Source organism: Phyllobates terribilis, unplaced genomic scaffold (genome assembly GCF_046119375.1).
Source record: "Phyllobates terribilis strain yellow unplaced genomic scaffold, ASM4611937v1 Scaffold_5__5_contigs__length_657084704, whole genome shotgun sequence".
Classification (NCBI taxonomy): Eukaryota; Metazoa; Chordata; class Amphibia; order Anura; family Dendrobatidae; genus Phyllobates; species Phyllobates terribilis.
This window is the reverse complement of record NW_027362765.1, coordinates 524750981-524774042: the sequence shown is the minus strand read 5'-3', so window position 1 is coordinate 524774042 and position 23062 is coordinate 524750981.

Below are 23062 nucleotides of genomic sequence, written 5' to 3'. Positions count from 1 at the left end.
GTTCGGGTATCAAATGTGTCTTTCAGCCGGGCTAGTACCTCTCTGACAGTCCTCTTCTTCCCAGGTGACCAAGACTTTACCTCCCTTTGGGCTGCCTGATTAACTGGGCCACCAGAATGCTCACTTTTTGCTCTTCTGTGAGGGGGTATACTTGGAAGAGGCTATCAAGTCTTTCCCTAAAGTCACTTAGGGTATGTGACTCCCCTGAGTACTGGGGTAGCCAGGTTGCCCCCGGGATATAGGGCATGGTGAATGGCATGACCGCTGCAGTGGTTGCGCTGGTGGCCGGTGTGGCGGTGGAGTTCCCCTCGGTGTCCGACATCCTTCTTCCCCCCTAGTGGACCGTGGCCTACCTTGCGATGCTCTTCTACCGTAGGCCGCGGCTCCGCAGTCGATCGTCGGGGTTGAGGACCTGGCGTCGCGCTCCGATGACGTCAGCGTCACTCTTCCTCCCTTCCAGGACCTTACGCAGCGTCGGAGCGTGGGGTGGAGCTTCGGATCTCGCGCGCTTTCGGCGTCCACGCCCCTCTTATTCCCGCGCGGCGTCCCGAAGATGGCGTCCGATGGCGGGAAGCAGCTGCAGATGGCGGGAAGACGGCAGAAGACGGCGGGAAACGGTCCAAGATGGCGTCCGATGGCGGGAAACGACTCCGGACGGCGGGAAACTTCACCACAGGTAAGTATAAAAGTCTTTTTTTTCAGGCACGCAGTACCCGGTGGTTGCGGGCACGAATTCCTGCCGACTACGCCAAAGTTGACGCGCCCCCTGGGCCTGTGCTGTGCAGGGGGATACCCGGAGCCGGATCGCTGGGGGTTGTAGTCCTCCGTGGCGGTGACCCGGTCCGTGCCCAGGGCGGTCAAACCAGTGGCAGTCTATTGGTGTTATAATAAGTGTCCGACTACGCCACCCGTGGATTGCGGTCAGTGGGGACCGCCGCTGCGCTGCCGACCGCTGAGGCTGATGTAGTTTGCGCAGCCGAGTATGGAATAACTCCCCATGGCAGAAGTATTGCCTCAGGGCAGCTAGTGTGGATGATGGGAGTGATGGTGTGAGCGTCCCAGTAGTAATGGTGCTGGTGCGGCGATGAAACACAGAGACGTGTGGTGCAGTTCAGGGTCTTTACTGATGGTATAAAGCAGACCCTCCCGGGAGTACTGGTTAGCAGTAGGGGCCTGGTCAGTCTGTGAGCAAGCAGGATCTCCCCTGGCCAGGTGGAGTTGTAGGCCTCCCCGACTATCTGCACTCTTTCCTGGCTACCTTGCTCTATGCGGGTAGAAGTAGCCCACGACCCTGAGTATACCGTGTGGTGCTCACCCGTATGGCCGGTGACTTGGGGCCTTCCGTTAGCCTCCGCTTCACGATGGTGGTGCTGGTCCCTTGCTTGTGACCGTACCTCCAGGCTTCTAAGGCCAGAGGACATGGAATCCCCTGCCGGTTGGATTCTGCTGCTGGACCTGGATGTCCCCACAGCCTCGGACTCCGTGTCCAGGTTTAGTGTCTTCAGCCAAGGTGAGCTATCTAGCTTCCAGCCTCTGGCACTCACTCCTGCTCCTACAGAGCTCCTGTTGTCACTCTCCCTGTGTCTGCTGTCCTCCAGACCTGACTGCGTCTCTGTCTGGGACTTCACTCACTAATCCCGCCCCAGACCCAGTTTATAAGGGCAGATTCCTCCCCTCCCAGGACTGGGTGGGCCGTGTTGCATGCTTAGGGCTCCTGACCAGAGAAACCTCCCACTTGCTCTCAGACATAATATCTCTATTACTGTGGTAACCAGACCCCTGGGGTGCCACACATAAACAATCAATAGGTTTGAAATATCATTTTATGCTGGGTAAATCAAGATATTCTCATACTTCAGATTACACAGCAAAAACCAGATTCACTTTAGCAGTGTATTGAGCTCCATACACTGCATACTGGCCGTATTAAGGTACTGCAGCTCAGCGCCTAATCACATATGCTGTGTTCTTCCGGCCACCACAGGGCCTGTTAACAGATGATCCATGGGGATGGAGGATGTCTGCTGCATCTCGATCTAATATTAGTGACCTGTCCTAATTATAGCCCATCAACACCTTCATGCAACATTAAGAAGTTGTAAGATTATTGGTGTGAAAGAGGCCCCTATGGAAATGACTAGAAGGGGGGATACTGAGTGGTTTGCTAATGCTCCTTTTGGTCATTTCAGCCAGCCTATATATCTAACGTGTTTCTCCGAATATAAGGCGGGGCCTTATATTATTTTTTCTTCGAAAGATGATTAGGGCTTATTTTCAAGGTATAGCTTATTTTTTTCTATGAACAACAATCCACATTTATTCTTGAACAAAAAAATCAACATTTATTCAATTATAATCATGTCATCACATCCTGGAACATCAACATAACTCTCCAAACCCAGAATTCCATTATAAATTTCTTGTGAATCTACCTCCTTTTCAGGTAAGGAAATGTGCAACTGAACCAGTAATAGGATTAACACAAAATGTATTAACAAAATTTACAGAAATTACAATTTATTGAAAAATGCTAATTAAACTATAAATATATCAGTTAGCCGGTAGATAACACCACATAAGAACAAATTAATAGGGAAAGGTATGGACATATTAATTACAATAGTAACCCTAAGTGGAGTATTCATCAAGTGATAAGACCTACAATTTCCAAAATGAATTTTACCTTGTATATATATGACAAATAGATGTGGAATCAGTTCCTTTTGGAAATTGTAGGTCTTATCACTTGATGAATACTCCACTCAGGGTTACTACTTTAATTTATATGTTCATACCTTTCCCTATTTATTTGTTCTTACATGATGCCATCTACTGGCTAATTGAAATATTTATATTTTAATTTTCATGCTGCAGAACCATATATACCCTACCAAGCATATAGTAGTGAGTACATACTGTATTTACTATGGTTTAAATTACCTACTTAAATTTACAATTATTATTCTCTATGTACTGATTGATAATATTGGTTTACCCCCAAAAGAAAGCAGACACGCCGCAAAAGAATCACACTCACCAGATCCCAAACAATTACCCTGACAAAGCATTGGGGAAACACGCGTCAGGTGTTTGGGTGGTGGGCTTCATATACAATGTTAGTATTTAACCTGTGACATTTATTTTTACTTCTTTATTCTATGGGAAATATGTACCCTCATGTTCTGAGGTTGCATACTTATGCATTTAGAACTGTTTATCTTTCTTTAAGTATTGTATACCTACAGTATTTTGAGAGAACTTCCCTATTATAAAACTAACTATTAATCAAGTACACAATTATATGTACACATGTACATGCATGTATATATTTTTTTTTTTACCTAAATGACTCTTGATACTGTATATATGTTAATGCACTTTGTGTGTATATGAATGTATATAGGTATTGAAATTTCCAGGGGTTCCCATAACAGCTCACCCACAACTGTTTAGTCTTTTTGCCTGTATTTGGTGTTTACTTGTGCTCATTGTTTTATCAAATGTCTAAATAAAATTTTGATTTTTTAAAATTTTTTGCATGCTCATAATTTGCATCTCCAGCACATCTTTTTTTCTTTGGTTATAATAAAGTAACCAAAATAATAAAGTTTAGCATAGAAAGCTTTTCAATTTCCAATAAGGGCAGAAAATTCTATATAATAAAAAATTAAAAGGTATAAATTAGATATTGGAAAACTCCATTCCATTAACAATTTTTCGAATATATATTTTATGGTTACATTTTTATTTGTTTGATATAGACCTCACATTACCTTGTGTAGAGAAACATAATCTGTCAGCAGGATTTCAGACGCCAAACTATTTAGATGCACTCTATCAAAGACAAGTCCAGCAATAAATTTAAATGGGCAGTCTGTTCTCTCATAACTGAGAAATCAGAGTTTAAATTGATATGCAAATGAGGCTTAAAACTATTTGTAGATCTGAGGCCTCTGTCACTGCAGCTCTATTCCAGTGCCGCCTCCTCCTGCTTTGCTGACAGCCTCTATGCTGTGTGACTTCAGCCAAAGGAGCCATCACTCAAGCAGAAGGTACTGCTGGGTGGAGAATAGAGTTGAAGTGACAGAGGTTTCAGATCTACTGCCTCATTTGCATATCAATTCAAATTCACTCAGTAACAGAGGAGCAGACTGGCCATGTAAAGGCATTGCTGGACTTGTCTTTGAAAGAGAGTACATGTGCAATATTAAGAGGATGAAATCCTGCTGACAGATTGCCTTTAAAGTAAACCAGTCATGTTAAACATGGTGCCTGAATATAATACAGAGCAAAAGAAATTGAGCAGATTGATATGTAATTTTTCTGAAAAAAATTTAGAATAACTTGTATTGTATTTATTTTTAATCCTGTTTATTGTATGCTAAGAAATCCAGTATTTGTTCTTATTCAGTAGTTGACAGCCTTACGTTTTTTTGCAGAAATATCTGTAAATCACTGAATAAGTATCGCCCACTGGCGTCCTGCTGCTGCTGGTGAGAAGATAACTGTACAAAACCTGCAGCAATGTTTATGATCAATACCTTTACTGCCATAGGCATCATACTATATACATTACGGGAATTGGATGTTTCGCCCCCAGCAGTTCGCCCCCAGCAATTCGCCCCCGGGTACATTTCGCCCCCGACATTTCGTCCCCAGCATTTGGCCCCCAGGATGTTTTGCCCCCGCACATTTCACCCCCACACATATCACACCCCAGTTCGCCCCCGAATGTTTCGCCCCCAGCAGTTCGCCCCCGGATGTTTCGCCCCCAGATGTTTCGCCCCCAGCAGTTCGCCCCCGGATGTTTTGCCACTGGATGTTTGTACCCTGTTTTGCCCCCAGAATTTTGTGTTTGGATGTTTCGCCAGTTTGTCCTTGTGGTTCATAAATTCCCGTCCGTCATCAATCCACATGTCACCAAAGTACGGCACAGAGTGCTGCACTTTTATGACATGTTAAATCAACTGTTTTCATCAGAGCATTTTGCCCGCAATTTTAACAAGACATTTTCCAAACCGTTTCTAAAACGCTTTTGTGTTACAAAAACATAACACGAAACAAATAAACGGATTAAAAAAATGTAGTGTGAATGAGGCCGGATTTATGTGGGGAATGTAAAAAAAATAAACGGATTCAAAGAATGTAGTGTGAATGAGGCCTGATTTATGTGGGGAATGTAAACCACTCTAAAATCTAAACATTTTGTGAACTTTTACCTGACCCAGCACTGACCTGTTTTTTTGCAAGTTTTGTTGCAGATGTAACAATTTGCATGTCAGGTGTCCTGCAAATTGCATTAGACTAGCTTTTATTCCATCTTTACATCAGAATATAGCAGTGTCTAAAATCTCTACAAAGAGAGAGGTGTATGAGCACAAAAAAATCAGTCAGCTTTCACAGCAATTCACTGTCTACAAGTATGAATTCAGTTATATCCAAACATGGGAAGAAGTTGGTCTACGAGAATCACATTTACGTATTTTCCAAACGAACGTCTGACGATGTCCATTCCATCTGGGTATGTGAAAAACGGTCAACTTGCAAGGGACGTGTTTGGACCAATGAAGCATCTGGTGAAGTGGTGAAAGTAACCAATCCCCACAACCAGGCAGCACAAGCAGCAAGACCTGAAGCAATCCGACTTGTCAATGAGGTGGTCACCAGGGCAAGGACAACACAGGAGACACCACAACAGATTCTCACAGAAGTAATTTCAGGAGCCCATTCTAATGTTGTAGCACTTCTCCCAAGGAAAGCATCACTGAAGAGAACAATACGATTATCAAGGCAACTTGGCAATATTCCAAGGTTGCCCCAAACCCTTGATCAACTTGTTATTCCCCAGGAGTTCCAGGAGATCAATATTGATGGTATCCAGCAGCAGTTCCTTCTGCATGACTCTGGTAAGCATTTAACATTTCCATTATGCAGAATTATTGCAAAGTTTATGTTGCACAAATATGAAAAATTCTATATTACAAAGTGCTGATATAGAATACTATGTGATTTTTTTTGCCTTAAAGGGAAACTTTGAGGATAGTATAATGTAGGGTGAGGCCTACTGATTCCAACTATGCCTCACTTGTTTAGCTGCAGTCTGATTCTCTGCTCAGCTTCAAAGTAGAAGTCCTCCCTTTGACATACAGTGGTCTGCCATAAGCAGAGTGGTAACCTTGTCCACCAACCATGATTTGCAGGTATCCAGCCATTGTCAATCACAGCCAGAGGACAAGGTTGTCGCATCAAACCCTCATCACTAGATATCAATTTTAGTGTAGAATTTTCTGCTATAAAATAGCTGCAGATTGTCTGCTGCAACTACTTAGTGCATGTGAATGTACCTTAAGGATTCATTAACATGTCTCCTAACCTCTGTGGATTATCCACAACTGTAGATATACAACTATTCTGGTGTAGATAATTCTACACCAAAATCTCCATTTAGCTCTATGGATTTAGGTGCAGGTTTTAGTGCAGAATTTAAGCCCCTTGTCTGAATGGCTGGAATCTTCTTTGCATAATGGCAGCATACATTCACATGCAGGGTCATAAGTAGCTTGGCCCTAGCCCCATAGCAAAGTTTTGAAGGGGCCTGGGCCCCCCTTCCTCCGTGATGCCCTGCCCCCTTTAGCCACACCCCCTGCCAACAGCCTGAAATGAAGTTCCAATGCAGAATTAGTGCTGGGAAGAGGGTACACCATGCTCCGGTAGGTGCCTGTCACCTACCGGAGCATGACAGGGGTTTAATTAATATTCACCACCTGCTGCCACACGATCCGTTCCTCTGCTTTGATACAGGACCTGGAATGATGTATGCAATCATGTGATCGCTCACGTCTCAGGATCTGCATCAAAGCAGAGTGAGGAATGCAGCGCAGCAGCAGGCGGTGAGTATTAATTTATCCTTGCCATGCTCCAGTAGGTGACAGGCACCTACCAGAGCATGGTAGATCCAGGGGGCCCGGTGTTCAAGGGCGCATTATACCCCTTGGCGGCAGGCCCCCTGAGGGCTTGGGGGCAGTGGCGTCCCCTGCCTACATGGTAGGTACGCCACTGCTGCACTACTGTGCATTTTTTCATCAGCATGTGGATGGGATTTAGACATTTATGGTGCATATGACCCCGACCTAATGAACCATTGAGTTAGTATACTTCTTACATGTTTGCTCGTTTTTCCTGATGTAAACCTTTAATTATCATGGAATTCTGCATTTAGCTAGTTTCTGGTGCCATTAATCCTTTCACAACTTTGAAAATGTGACATTTTTGAAGCTTGGAAGCATTTTTAAATAGGAATATATCATTTTCCACTGGGACAATACATGTCGTAGAAAAAACTATTGTTTAGCCCCTTCACACCAGATTTTGCTTCAGTTTTAAGTTTCTGTTATAAAATCAGAAAATCTGAAGCAAAATGTGAGTTTTTTTTGTGAGATATGAACAACGGATGCTTCTGATAAGGAAAATTTTTTGTGAATTCATCCCGAAATTCTCTGTCTGCTACTTGTTATTTTTTATTTTGTCTCTCATTATTTCCTGTACTAATACTTTTGACTCGCCCCCTGGGCCGTGGGGCACTCGGATCCGGGCAACAGGGCAATAATGGGGGTAGTAGTGGCAACCTGGTCCATGGCTCAGGGTGGTCAGACCAGTGGCAGTCCTCTATATGTTTTGCAATGTCCGACTACGCCACCCGTGGATTGCGGTCAGGGCTAACCGCCGCTGCAGTGCAGACCGCTGGGGCAGATGTAAATGTGCAGCACTGAATAGTACAACTCCCCACGGGAGGAGTATGGCCCCAGGGCAGTATATAATGGATGATGGAGGGGATGATTCCGACCGCAATAGCCAGGAAACGGAGGCCTCTTAAACAGTTCAGGGTCTTTATTAGAAAAGGTTAAACGACCCAAAAACAGGCCCGGCTAGGAGGGGGCCTGGATGTCTGAGAACAAGTGGGAAGCTGGCCCTGATCAGGGTGAGGGTGTAGGCCTACCGTGCTCTCTGTGCTCTCTCTGGCTATTTCCCTCCTCGTGGTGTAATAGCCCACGTTCCTGAGCTCACCGTGTCTTCTCGCCCGTATGGCTGGCGACTTGGGTCCCTTTTTACTCTTGGCCTGGTACGGCTTTGCTGGTCCCTTCTGCTGTGGCGGAACCTCCGGGCTTCTTAGGCCAGGGAACATACAATCCCCTGCGGACTGGTTATTTGCTGTAGGACTTGGAATCCTCACAGCCTCAGACACCAAAGTCTGGTAGATTAGCTTCTCTATCTGCCAGGACAGGCTTGCTTTGCCTCTTGTCCCTGGCTCGTGGCTCTCCTACTGCCACACGGCCTCTTAGGCTGCAACACAACTGTCTGTCCCTGCTCTGGGACACCTCTCACTCCAGAGACAGGTTGTCCAGTTCTCCTCTAACCCTGCCCCCAGTTCCAGCTTTTATAGGGGCAGCTTGCTCCCCCTACTGGCCTGGGACAGGAGGTATTGCATGCTAATGGTCCTTGACCAGAGAACCTCCCCCTTGCTCTCAGACACAGCTTTATTATACATTTGTGGCATCCAGGCCAGGGTGACACATTTTCACTTTTAATTAGGAAGTGGACACAGCCATATCTTGATATTTGGAACAAGAGACAATCTCCATCTACTGGCACAAAGTAAAGAGTGGTTTGCTGATGGCATGTTTTTCAGTACAGTAGCCCTGTTCAAGCAACTTTATACAGTCCATGTAGTCCACAGCGGCCTTCTTGTTCCTGTAGTGTACGCCTTGCTGACGGACAAGAGCCGTTCAACGTACCAGAGGTTGCTACAAGAGCTGAAGAACATGCAACCTGGACTGCAGCCACACAACCTGATGTTGGATTTTGAACTAGCTGCAATTGAGGCATTTGAGAGTGAATTCCCCAACCTTGAGAAGACCAGTTTCATCTTCTACCTATCACAGTCAGTTTGGCGTAAAGTTCAAAATGAAGGACTCAAGGTGCAATATCAAGGTGACCATGAATTTGCTTGTTGGATACGCATGATACCTACCCTTGCCTTTCTACCACCACAGAATTTTGTGCCTTCATTTGAAGAGTTAGTGGAAAATCCTGAAGAAGCAATACCCATTGCCAACTATTTTAAACATACCTATATTGGTCGAATTACTCACAGAGGACGTCAGGCACCTTTGTTTCCAGTTCAACTTTGAAATATGTATGATCGAACATTGAACGATCAACAACGAACAAATAATGATGTTGAAGGATGGCACCGTAGCTTTCAAGAAACATGTGGTACTCTTTTCCCAAATATATACCGGTTCATTAACTGTCTGAAACATCAGCAAGAGCTCCACAGTTTAGAAATTACTCAGATAATAGGAGGAAATCCCACCACTGCAAGAAACAAAAAATATGCTGCAATTTCAGCAAGGGTTAAACGTATTGTGCAAGATTTAAACAATAGACGCTTGATAGATTATCTGAGAGGCATTGCCTACAGCTTTGAATTTAAGCTCATTGTCACATATTTAGCTGTAAAACAATTCAAACATTAACACCTGCAATTTTTCTTTTCTTTCCTCTTTTTCTCTTACCCTTCCCCCTCTATACCTGTTATGCTTCTTGACTAACAGTTTTAATTTATACAGTTAAAGCGTAACTCTAAAAAAAAAAAAAAGTTTTGTTATGTTATAGTACCTGCGGCACTGATCTTCTTTTCCAATGGAGACCCCCTTCCAACAACTTCACTTCTGTGAGAAAAGTCCCATCCAAGTTCCAGCAGCAGGCTCCATGTGATGCAGGGTTTCAGTGGCTACTAAGGAGGTTGTTTTGCCTTAGTAGCAGAACTTGTGGATGGACTCTAGGGGGCGTGGCTACACGGGGCGTGCAACTGTCAGGCCTCTTTCAGACTAACAGTTTTGCCGGCGATTATCGCAGCAGTTTAAATACCGCAGCGGTAATTGCAGGTAAAACCACTAGATAGCACTTGATTTGCCCAATGCAAGTCAATGGGCTCAAATCGCAGGAAAACTGTGCAGCAGAAAGCAGCGTGGTTTTATATTTTAAAGCATGTTCTATCTTCCTGGTGATTACAGCTGCGGTTTTAAACTGTCGCGGTAATCGCCAGGAAAACAGCAAGTCTGAAAGAGGCATCAACGTGCTCGCTATGATGTATACAGGGCTGCTGGTTCACAGCCCCCTGAAAAGCTCCCCAACTCCCCATGTGCTCAGTCCTTTATTGGCTTTACACAGGGGGGGAGCCCTCCTCTTGTCCAGGATGAAGCACATGAGGGGAGGGGGAAGGGGAACTTTCCAGAGGGCTGTGAACAAGCAGGCCAGAATGTATCACAGGAAGCCTGAATCCATCCACAATTTCTGCTACCAAGGGGGCCCAACTTCCTTAGTAACCACTGAAATCCTGCAGCACATAGAGCCTCCTGCTGTAACTTGGATGGGACTTTTCACTAGAGATGAGCGTTGTTCGACTCGAACTGTTCGCCAATCTCAAATTCGAGCTGTTTTGGGCGGTGTTCGAGCCGTTCGGCGAACACGAACGATTTGAGAAAAATTCCGCTGTTCGAGGTTATGTTCGATAACTGTTCGTGCACCAAAATCATAACTGGATTTTTTCTCAGTAATGATGAAAATTAATGTTAATACGCAGTTTGAGTGTACAGCGGGGTGGGGGGAGGGGCAGGGGATGGATCTCTGCAGGAATAATGAAGATCTCCATTTTTTTTTCTCTTTCCCGCATTTACAGTGGGGAGGTGCAATCTGTCAGCCTATCAGCAGCGCACACACGGAGCGAAGTGCTTTTTTTCACACAAGCAAGGGCATGTGTCATTGGCAGTGTATGTCACATGTCCTTGCCCTATAAGACCAAGCCATTTTCCCCGTCGCCACCATTTTCTCACTGCTGCAGCTGCGTGTTAGACGGCACCGCTGTTGCTGTGTGCGCTATACCTTGTTAATTTCAAGCCAATTTTCGCACAAATCTACAGATAGCTTGGGAGTAGGGAATAGTTGTGATTGCAGTCCTTTTAAGGACTAGGTTACAGCATTTCCTACGACTTTTATCAGGCAGGTCTGTGCTCTTAAATAGATAGATTGTGGGAGTAAAGACTAATTGTAATTGCAGTCCTTTTCAGGACTAGGTTACATCAGTTCCTATCAGTTTTTGCCAGGCAGGTCTGTGCCAGTGCTGTGCAAGTTTTTTTCACAGCATTTGGCTGAATCTAGCAAAGCTAATCCTTTTTGGCCTATTGCAGAGTGTGTTAGTCAGTGGAGTAGCCTATCTGTGTTGCAAGATATACCACCTGTGTATAGAATACCAATTTTTTTACTGCACCTAGTGAAGTAAAATCTTTTGGGCATAGCATCATTCTATTAGTCCATCTATACTGACCTCCATCAGGTTACAAATTGAATATAATTTTTTTCTGCATCTAGCTCAGAAAAAATATTTGGGCTTCTAGCAGTGTGTGGGACTTGTTCTATTAGTCCATCTATACTGACCTCCATCAGGTTGCAAACTGAATATAATTTTTTTCTGCATCTAGCTCTGAAAAAATATTTGGCCTTCTAGCAGTGTGTGGGACTTGTTCTATTAGTCCATCTATACTGACCTCCATCACGCTGCAAATTCAAAATAATTTTTTGTCTGCATCTAGCTCTGAAAAAATATTTGGCCTTCTAGCAGTGTGTGGGACTTTCTCTATTAGTCCATCTATACTGACCTCCATCAGGTTGCAAATTAAAAATAATTTTTATCTGCATCTACCTCTGAAAAAATATTTGGGCTTCTAGCTGTGTATGGGACTTGTTCTATTAGTCCATCTATACTGACCTCCATCAGGTTGCAAACTGAATATAATTTTTTTCTGCATCTAGCTCTGAAAAAATATTTGGCCTTCTAGCAGTGTGTGGGACTTTCTCTATTAGTCCATCTATACTGACCTCCATCAGGTTGCAAATTAAAAATAATTTTTATCTGCATCTAGCTCTGAAAAAATATTTGGCCTTCTAGCAGTGTGTGGGACTTTCTCTATTAGTCCATCTATACTGACCTCCATCAGGTTGCAAATTAAAAATAATTTTTTGTCTGCATCTAGCTCTGAAAAAATATTTGGCCTTCTAGCAGTGTGTGGGACTTTCTCTATTAGTCCATCTATACTGACCTCCATCAGGTTGCAAACTGAATATATTTTTTTTCTGCATCTACCTATGAAAAAATATTGGGCTTCTAGCTGTGTGTGGGACTTGTTCTATTAATCCATCTATACAGACCTCCATCAGGTTGCAAACTGAATATAATTTTTTTCTGCATCTACCTATGAAAAAATATTTGGGCTTCTAGCTGTGTGTGGGACTTGCTCTATTAGTCCATCTATACTGACCTCCATCAGGTTGCAAACTGAATATAATTTTTTTCTGCATCTAGCTCTGAAAAAATATTTGGCCTTCTAGCAGTGTGTGGGACTTTCTCTTTTAGTCCATCTATACTGACCTCCATCAGGTTGCAAATTAAAAATAATTTTTTGTCTGCATCTAGCTCTGAAAAAATATTTGGCCTTCTAGCAGTGTGTGGGACTTTCTCTATTAGTCCATCTATACTGACCTAAATCAGGTTGCAAACTGAATATATTTTTTTTCTGCATCTACCTCTGAAAAAATATTGAGCTTCTAGCTGTGTGTGGGACTTGTTCTATTAATCCATCTATACAGACCTCCATCAGGTTGCAAACTGAATATAATTTTTTTCTGCATCTACCTCTGAAAAAATATTTGGGCTTCTAGCTGTGTGTGGGACTTGTTCTATTAGTCCATCTATACTGACCTCCATCAGGTTGCAAACTGAATATAATTTTTTTCTGCATCTAGCTCTGAAAAAATATTTGGCCTTCTAGCAGTGTGTGGGACTTTCTCTATTAGTCCATCTATACTGACCTCCATCAGGTTGCAAACTGAATATAATTTTTTTATGCATCTAGCTCTGAAAAAATATTTGGCCTTCTAGCAGTGTGTGGGACTTTCTCTATTAGTCCATCTATACTGACCTCCATCAGGCTGCAAATTAAAAATAATTTTTATCTGCATCTACCTCTGAAGAAATATTTGGCCTTCTAGCTGTGTGTGGGACTTGTTCTATTAGTCCATCTATACTGACCTCCATCAGGATGCAAACTGAATATAATTTTTTTCTGCATCTAGCTCTGAAAAAATATTTGGCCTTCTAGCAGTGTGTGGGACTTTCTCTATTAGTCCATCTATACTGACCTCCATCAGGTTGCAAATTAAAAATAATTTATATCTGCATCTAGCTCTGAAAAAATATTTGGCCTTCTAGCAGTGTGTGGGACTTTCTCTATTAGTCCATCTATACTGACCTCCATCAGGTTGCAAATTAAAAATAATTTTTTGTCTGCATCTAGCTCTGAAAAAATATTTGGCCTTCTAGCAGTGTGTGGGACTTTCTCTATTAGTCCATCTATACTGACCTCCATCAGGTTGCAAACTGAATATATTTTTTTTCTGCATCTACCTCTGAAAAAATATTGGGCTTCTAGCTGTGTGTGGGACTTGTTCTATTAATCCATCTATACAGACCTCCATCAGGTTGCAAACTGAATATAATTTTTTTCTGCATCTACCTCTGAAAAAATATTTGGGCTTCTAGCAGTGTGTGGGACTTTCTCTATTAGTCCATCTATACTGACCTCCATCAGGCTGCAAATTAAAAATAATTTTTATCTGCATCTACCTCTGAAAAAATATTTGGCCTTCTAGCTGTGTGTGGGACTTGTTCTATTAGTCCATCCATACTGACCTCCATCAGGTTGCAAACTGAATATAATTTTTTTCTGCATCTAGCTCTGAAAAAATATTTGGCCTTCTAGCAGTGTGTGGGACTTTCTCTATTAGTCCATCTATACTGACCTCCATCAGGTTGCAAGCTGAATATAATTTTTTTATGCATCTAGCTCTGAAAAAATATTTGGCCTTCTAGCAGTGTGTGGGACTTTCTCTATTAGTCCATCTATACTGACCTCCATCAGGTTGCAAATTAAAAATAATTTATATCTTTATCTAGCTCTGAAAAAATATTTGGCCTTCTAGCAGTGTGTGGGACTTTCTCTATTAGTCCATCTATACTGACCTCCATCAGGTTGCAAACTGAATATATTTTTTTTCTGCATCTACCTCTGAAAAAATATTTGGGCTTCTAGCTGTGTGTAGGACTTGTTCTATTAGTCCATCTATACTGACCTCCATCAGGTTGCAAACTGAATACAATTTTTTTCTGCATCTACCTCTGAAAAAATATTTGGGCTTCTAGCTGTGTGTGGGACTTGTTCTATTAGTCCATCTATACTGACCTCCATCAGGTTGCAAATTGAATATAATTTTTTTCTGCATCTAACCCAGCCAATAGTTTTGGCCTAATACCACAGTTTGGCCACTCAGCTCTGCTCGGTTCCCATCCATTGTTTTTTTTTGCAAACAACTCCAGAGTTGTGAATTAGTTAACCACCAAAATGAGTGGAAAAAGGCCTGCTGCTGGTGGAAAGGGGAATAGGCGTGTTGGGAAGGGGAAAAAAGGTTGTGTCCGTGGGGTAGGTGTTAAAGCAACAGTAACATCTGCAGAAGAAAGACCATCTTCCAGCCAAACTAAAATGTCTACTTCTTTTAGCGTACAATGTGATAAGATCCCTTTCTTACGGCCACGCCAATCGCTACAAATTCCAGATGAGGCACAAAAACAGCAGGTGCTTCAACGGATATCAAGTGCTCCTCTAAGTGGGCTCTCCTCCACATCAACTTCAACGTCACAAATACTCCAGTCCTCAAAGGTGTCACCCCAATCGCACTTGCTTCCTCACAGCTCCCAAATCTCCAGCTGCCCGTCTGAGTATGAGGTAGAACAGATGGTTGAGTCTGCAGAGCTGTTTACTCATACTATAGCCTGGGAATCAGAGGTCGACTCCAGCGCTTCTGTGAATCCAGATGAGGAAATGATCTGCACTGATGCCCAGAATCTTTATGAGTCGGATCCAGGACCAGACGCAGAAGGTTCTGACCATAATGTAGACCCTCATTCCCAAACTGTAACTCCTGTTGGTGGAGACAATGAGGAAGACGATGATGAGACTCAAATACCTGATTGGAGCGACAACTTTAGTTTTTTGTCAGGGCAGGAACAGGTTGGCTCTGAGGACGACGGGTGTGATAACGCACAGGGTGATGATGATGAGGTTGGAGATCCCACTTACTGTCAACCCACAGTCAGCCAAGAGATGAGGTCAGCAGAGGAGGTGGAGGAAGATGCTAGTGACGACGAGGTCAGGTTGCGCCTTCCTGGACAGAGACGTAGTACTGGAAGCACGTCAACAACTGCATCCTCAAACACAACTCTGCCTCTCACCACAAGTCGTGGTGGCTCTTCAGGTCGCATGGGTGCTAAGCCTTGCATAGCCTGGGCATTTTTTCAGATCGATAAAGATGACCCAACTCGTGTTATCTGTAACATTTGTCAGCAAAAGCTAAGTAGAGGTCAAAAAATACATAGTTTGAGTACTTCATGCATGAACCGGCACATGGACATGAAGCATAAGTTGCAGTGGGAAGCTCAGTGTGCTACAATGCGGCCTAGCCGGCCGGGCCAACCACCGTCTGCCATATCTTGTGCATCCGCGGCCTCTTCATCCTCTGTGACTGGCGGGACAGCAGTCACACCTGTTTTGGGGCGCAGACCTGCCACCTCTTTACCCGCAACAGCCAGCGTGATTGGCAGGTCATCATTTTCTTTGGAGGTGGTAACACCAGCTGGTCTTGAGCGCTGTCCGACATCGATAGCACCACCTTTGGATCAAGGCAACCTAACATGTCCGCCTGCATCTTCCTCACAGACCGGCAGTTTGCCGGGGACACCCTTATCAACCCCGTCTAAGCACAATAGCCAGCCCTCGGTCCCTCAGATGTGGACAAGTAAAAGACCATTTCCTCCTAGCCATGAGAAAGCTAAGAGGTTGAATTTCACCATCTGCAAGCTCTTGGCTACAGAAATGCTGCCTTTCCGCCTGGTGGACACAGAGGATTTTCGAGACCTTATGTCCGTCGCAGTGCCCCAGTACCAGATGCCCAGTCGGCACTACTTCTCAAAGAAAGGTGTGCCTGCGCTCCACCAGCATGTCGCACACAACATCACCGCTTCTTTGAGAAACTCTGTGTGTGACAGGGTGCATTTCACCACAGACACTTGGACGAGTAGGCATGGACAGGGGCGTTACATGTCGCTGACTGGGCACTGGGTAACTATGGTGACAGCAGGACAAGGGGCTGCTGTCCAAGTCTTGCCGTCCCCACGAGTTGTGCGTCAATCCTCTTTATGTCAAAGTTCCTCCACTGCTTCTGCCTCCTCAACCTCCTCTCGGTCTTCCACCTGCACCCAAAGCCTGTCTGGTCATGCCACAAGCTTTCTAACTGCGCAGAAGGGATCCTGCACACCTCCTTACTATGCTGGCAGTAGGGCTCAACGTCATCAGGCGGTTTTTACTTTGAAATGTCTGGGAAATGTGAGTCACACAGCTGAGGAGTTGTGGTCAGCTCTGGAGAACCAATTTCATGAATGGTTGTCTCCACAGGACCTGAAACCAGGGAAGGCCGTGTGCGACAATGCTGCAAACCTGGGTGCGGCCCTTCGCCGGGGCAATGTCACACACGTGCCTTGTATGGCTCACGTGTTGAACCTGGTTGTCCAGCAATTTTTAGCCCACTATCCCAGACTAGATGCCCTTCTGCAGAGGGCACGGTCGCTGTGTGCTCACTTCCGCCGTTCGCACCCCGCAGCTCAGCGACTTACATCTCTACAGAAGTCGTTGGGCCTGCCACTTCACCGGCTAAAATGCGATGTGCCTATGTAGCACCCCGAGGACTCGGCTGCTACAGGAGTATTGCACCTCAAACCAGAGGTGTGGTATTCCACTCCCGGGTAAGGATGGAGTGTGGGACAGAGCTCAGATAGCTGCATGCACTACACTCACCCCATTTCCGGGGGACAGAACAACGGTACTCCCACCAGATAGATGTGCAGGTACGACAGCGTCTGTCCCTGGCTGGAGTGTGGGGGGGGGAGGAACATCCCAGTAGTGTAGGAGCAGACAGGGGAGGGACTCTGGGCATAGGTAGGAGCCCATTGGGTGCTAGTCACCTGGGCTCGGGTGTCAGAGGGAGTATATAAGGTGGGCACCATCTTTAGACAGAGTCCTGTTCAGCCTGGAGGAGTGGAGAAAGGAGCTCAGCCAGAGAGGGCTGAGGGGGAGCTGTGGCTCCGTCTGGGCCCAGCTCCAGAGCCAGGCCTGAAGCAAAGAGAGGGAAGGAAGAAGAGGAACACTAGGAAAGGCCCAGAGACGCAAGCAGAAGGAACCCTGAGATCCCATGAGTGAACTAAAACGGGTGAAGGGTTGGCAGAGAAGGGTACCGGATCCCAAACTGGTGGAGGTCAATCATCCTTAGCCAGGAACCGGAGGTCGTGGTCAAGCTTTGGCACGACCCCTCGCCACATCCACCAGGAAGGCACGCCACATAGGGTCAGGAAAGCCGGAGAGAGGTTTTGCCCCATAAGGCCCGAGGAAGCCGGACATAGGTGGGTCCCTGGTGAGGACGGCCAGTAGGAAGGAAGAAAGGGGAGCTCTGGACCACGCTCTGGAATCGCCTGGGAGTTGGCCGAGTCCCTGACCTGGTGGACGCAGCACGGCTCGGGTGGTCCTACTGTGCACAAGGATCTGATAAAGAACTGTGAGTAAAGCTTTTGAAACTGCACTTCCCGCCTCTGTGTTCCTGCCGTCACACCTGCACCCTCAGCACTGGGACACCCGCACCATCACTCCCATCATCATCTCTAACAGATCTGCCCTGAGGCCATACTCCTCCCGTGGGGAGTCATCTCATTCTCAGCTGCACAAACAACACCGGCCTCAGCGGACTGCCGTGCAGCGGCGGTTCCGTGACCGCAATCCATGGGTGGCGTAGTCGAACATTCTAACATCTACTGCTAAATACTGCCGCTCAGTTTGACTCCCTGGGCACGGACCGGGTCACCGCCACGAGACTACTACCCCCATCTGATCCGGCTCCGGGTAAGCCCCCGTGCGCGCAATGCCGCACGACACAGCAGGCCCAGGGGCGCGTCAACTTTGGCGTAGTCGGCAGGATCACATGCCCGCAACCGACGGGTACTGCGTGCCTGAAGAAAAGTTCACATTTACCGTAAAAAGGAGTCTCCCGCCAATTCCGGAGGGTCCCCGCCATCGGACGCCATCTCGGATCGTTTCCCGCCGTTTGCCCGCCATCTGCAGCCTTTTCCCGCCACCCACGGAGTTTCCCGCCATAAGGAGATGATTCCCGCTAACTGAGACGATTTCCCGCCCTGGCAGAGCGGACTCCATTATGGGCGTGCCAGAGGGTGGCAAGAGGCCACCTCCCATCGTGGGCCAGGTCCAGGAATGGCGCCAAAAGCGGAAACCGCCCCCACCAGCAGAGACTGCAATGATAGAAATGTCCATCAGCGTGAGAGGGCTGCCCCTGGAACTGACAATCACTAAGTTGCCACGGGACCACCCTCAATGGGGGCGGACACAGAACAAAACAGAGAAGATGGGTGCGGCCTGGAGGAGTCTGGACAGATCGCACCCGGAGATGGAGGAACAGTCAATCAGCACCGACCCTGTGGTCCGGAACCTGTTGCAGGCTGCCACCCCAGAAGGCCTGGTGGAGATCCTGGCACAGCTCCCCAGAAATCGGGAGCGTGCACAGACCGCGCTGGAGGCCTTGGCCCGGAAGATGGCCCGAGTGCAGCAAGAAGCACTGGCCGAGTGGAGGAGAGAGATGGTCCAGCAGGCTGGAACCCGCCAGCAGAGGATGCCACCCGCAACGTGGAGCGTGTCTGCCCCTGAGGATGGTGCAGGAGGAACGGAGGCCGGAGACGACGCCGCGGAGGGAGCCGCAGAGATGGAAGCAGGTAATGGGGACGTCATCACCCCGAGCTCCGTAGCCGTAAGCCTGCCCCAGCTCCCCGTCGCAGAGCCCGAAGTTCCACTCACCGCGCCCGTTGCCGCACCACCGCTGCTTCCAACTAGGCCTCAAGCGGCAGGAGCCGCGGTCGCGCCCTCTGTTACGCCACGCCCCTTGACTCTGAGCGCGGCAAAAGAGGAAGTGCCCCCGGCCTGGTCGCAGGGCCGAGTACCTCCGGGCGCCGCTGCCCCCACCGCGCCCTCAACCTCCACAGTGCTGCCCCTGGGCGAAGATCTGTTTGCGCAGCATACTAGCCCGGACGGGCTGCCCTTCGTGTGGCCACCGGAGTACATCAACCCCCGACTCCGGAGGGAACGGCCCCTGTGTGAGCCTCTAATCCCGGCTCCGGCGCCCGCCAAAATTGTTCCGCTCCCGCTGGAGGAGGCTCAATTTGCATGGGACCCCACCGGTGAAAACCTCATGGGGTTCACCCAAGAGACCCGGGCGGCCGCAGCCCAACGTGAGGAGTGTTGCCGACAACAACTGGAAGTCTTTCAGAGGGAACGGCGAGAGAGGCGGGTCCGCGAGGAACGGCTGCAGGTCCAAAGCGCGGAGCAGAAAAGCCGGACCCGACGAAACCGCCGTGCGGCCCACGGTCCCCGCGCCACCGAGACTGTAATAAAGTTTCAAATGGAGCACGGCTGGGGCTTTATCCGGGATCACCGAACCCCCGGCGACGTCTTTGTCACCCGCAGGGATGTCGAGTCTCACCTGCCGGAGGGACACCGAGGACGTGACCTTTACTCAGGTGATGAGGTCACCTTCACCCGGCACCAGTGTGCCAAAGGACCATACGCCCTTCACGTGCACCGGTTGACGGAGGAGGAGATACAGGATGAGGAAGATCAAGAGGACCCGGACGGGTCTGAAGACTACCCTCAGGAGGGGACAAGGAGAGGACATCGCTACTAAAGGGGAGTAGAATAAGCAAAGTACTGTAAATAAGTTACCCGTATGGGTATTCGATAAGCTGCTAAGTGAAGTGTGGTCCCCGTTGGGACTAGTGTGGAACTGTTTAAAGGAACTGTTTCCTGTGTGCCCCTATCCCTTACCAGGCTGAGGACTGTGAGCAGCCATTTCCTTATTTCCCACTGGCCGAGGACTGAGAGCGGCCATACCCTGTAAATAGTTGCGCTTCCTAAGGCGCCCCCTACTGGTTTTATAAGGAACTGTTTTTTTTTCTATTAGTGACTGTTGCACTTTACCCGGTCACAAGTTGCACCGTGGCCGGAAGAACAAGAACGTTTTATATAAAAGAGTTTTATATTGAAAGTTTATACTGCTAAAATGATAATATAAGAAGTTACCTGTAACGTTATATTTTCTGATAATGTTTTTTATAATGTTTTATATGTTAGTGTGTACTTTAAAAAAAAAAATTTTGTATGTTTTATAATGTTATGCTCTTTTCCAGCCCGAGGACGTGCTGTGGTTTACCAGGGGGGAATGTAGCACCCCGAGGACTCGGCTGCTACAGGAGTATTGCACCTCAAACCAGAGGTGTGGTATTCCACTCCCGGGTAAGGATGGAGTGTGGGACAGAGCTCAGATAGCTGCATGCACTACGCTCACCCCATTTCCGGGGGACAGAACAACGGTACTCCCACCAGATAGATGTGCAGGTATGACAGCGTCTGTCCCTGGCTGGAGTGGGGGGGGGGGAGGAACATCCCAGTAGTGTAGGAGCAGACAGGGGAGCGACTCTGGGCATAGGTAGGAGCCCATTGGGTGCTAGTCACCTGGGCTCGGGTGTCAGAGGGAGTATATAAGGTGGGCACCATCTTTAGACAGAGTCCTGTTCAGCCTGGAGGAGTGGAGAAAGGAGCTCAGCCAGAGAGGGCTGAGGGGGAGCTGTGGCTCCGTCTGGGCCCAGCTCCAGAGCCAGGCCTCAAGCAAAGAGAGGGAAGGAAGAAGAGGAACACTAGAAAAGGCCCAGAGACGCAAGCAGAAGGAACCCTGAGATCCCATGAGTGAACTAAAACGGGTGAAGGGTTGGCAGAGAAGGGTACCGGATCCCAAACTGGTGGAGGTCAATCATCCTTAGCCAGGAACCGGAGGTCGTGGTCAAGCTTTGGCACGACCCCTCGCCACATCCACCAGGAAGGCACGCCACATAGGGTCAGGAAAGCCGGAGAGAGGTTTTGCCCCATAAGGCCCGAGGAAGCCGGACATAGGTGGGTCCCTGGTGAGGACGGCCAGTAGGAAGGAAGAGAGGGGAGCTCTGGACCACGCTCTGGAATCGCCTGGGAGTTGGCCGAGTCCCTGACCTGGTGGACGCAGCACGGCTCGGGTGGTCCTACTGTGCACAAGGATCTGATAAAGAACTGTGAGTAAAGCTTTTGAAACTGCACTTCCCGCCTCTGTGTTCCTGCCGTCACACCTGCACCCTCAGCACTGGGACACCCGCACCATCACTCCCATCATCATCTCTAACAGATCTGCCCTGAGGCCATACTCCTCCCGTGGGGAGTCATCTCATTCTCAGCTGCACAAACAACACCGGCCTCAGCGGACTGCCGTGCAGCGGCGGTTCCGTGACCGCAATCCACGGGTGGCGTAGTCGAACATTCTAACATCTACTGCTAAATACTGCCGCTCAGTTTGACTCCCTGGGCACGGACCGGGTCACCGCCACGAGACTACTACCCCCATCTGATCCGGCTCCGGGTAAGCCCCCGTGCGCGCGATGCCGCACGACACAGCAGGCCCAGGGGCGCGTCACCTACCCGGTGGAATTCAACTCTGCACATGTTGCAGCGACTGTGGCAGCACCGACAAGCCCTGGTGCAATACGTTCTGACGTATAGCCTGGGCCAACGAGATCCAGAGGTGGGGCAAATCACGCTGGAGGAGTGGTCTCAGATCAGGGACCTATGCAACCTTCTGCACAGTTTTGAAATGGCGACGAAGATGTTTAGTGCTGACGATGCCATTATCAGCATGACTATTCCGGTGATTTACATGCTGGAGCACATGTTAAACAGAATTCGGAGTCAGGTGGTGGCACAAGAGGAGGTGGAGGAAGTAGAGGAGGAGGAGTTGTATGCGGAAGGGCTAACATCTGCAAGGTCCAGACGGTCGGCAGCACCAAGGCGGCAGGCATGTGAGGGTGGGGGAGATGGTTTTACCAGGGCGCATGGTAGCAGCCAAACTAGTGAGGAAGGTGCAGGAGCCCAGGAAGAAGTGGAGGACGAACTGATGGAAGACTCATCAGATGAGGGAGACCTTGATCACATTTCTGTGGTGCGAGGTTGGGGGGAGAGGACAGAGGAAGGAAGCATGATTGTTACCTCGCCACCAACACAACAGGGACTTGGTGCTCCTGGATGCGCAACACACATGAGTGCCTTCTTGCTGCACTACCTGCAACATGACCCTCGAATTGTGAGAATTAGAAATAATCCTGACTATTGGGTTGCCACACTGTTAGATCCCCGGTACAAAAGTAAATTTGCAGAAATTATTCCTGCCATAGAAAGGGATGCACGCATGCAGGAGTATCAGCAGAGACTGTTGCAGAATCTTACATGTGCTTTTCCACAAAACACCAGTGGTGCACGTAGTGAATCTCACAGTTCCAACTTGCCAACCGTGGGACCGTCAAGTGTTCAGCACTCAAACCGTAACAGAACCACAGTATCTGCTGGTAACATCAATTTTGAGGAATCATTTCACCACTTTTTTAGCCCATCCTTTGCAAGGCCACAGGAGACAAGAAGTCTGACACATAGTCAACGCCTAGAGACGATGGTACAGGAGTATCTCCAAGTAAACATTGAAGCCATGACTCTGTCACTGTACCCTTGCTCTTTTTGGGCTTCCAATCTGGATAAATGGCCGGAGCTAGCCACTTACGCCTTGGAGATCTTGTCATGCCCCGCAGCCAGCGTTCTGTCTGAACGTGTGTTCAGCGCTGCTGGTGGTGTGCTGACAGATAAGCGCACGCGGCTCTCCACTGATAATGTAGACAGACTCACGTTCATAAAGATGAACAAATCATGGATCCGAAACG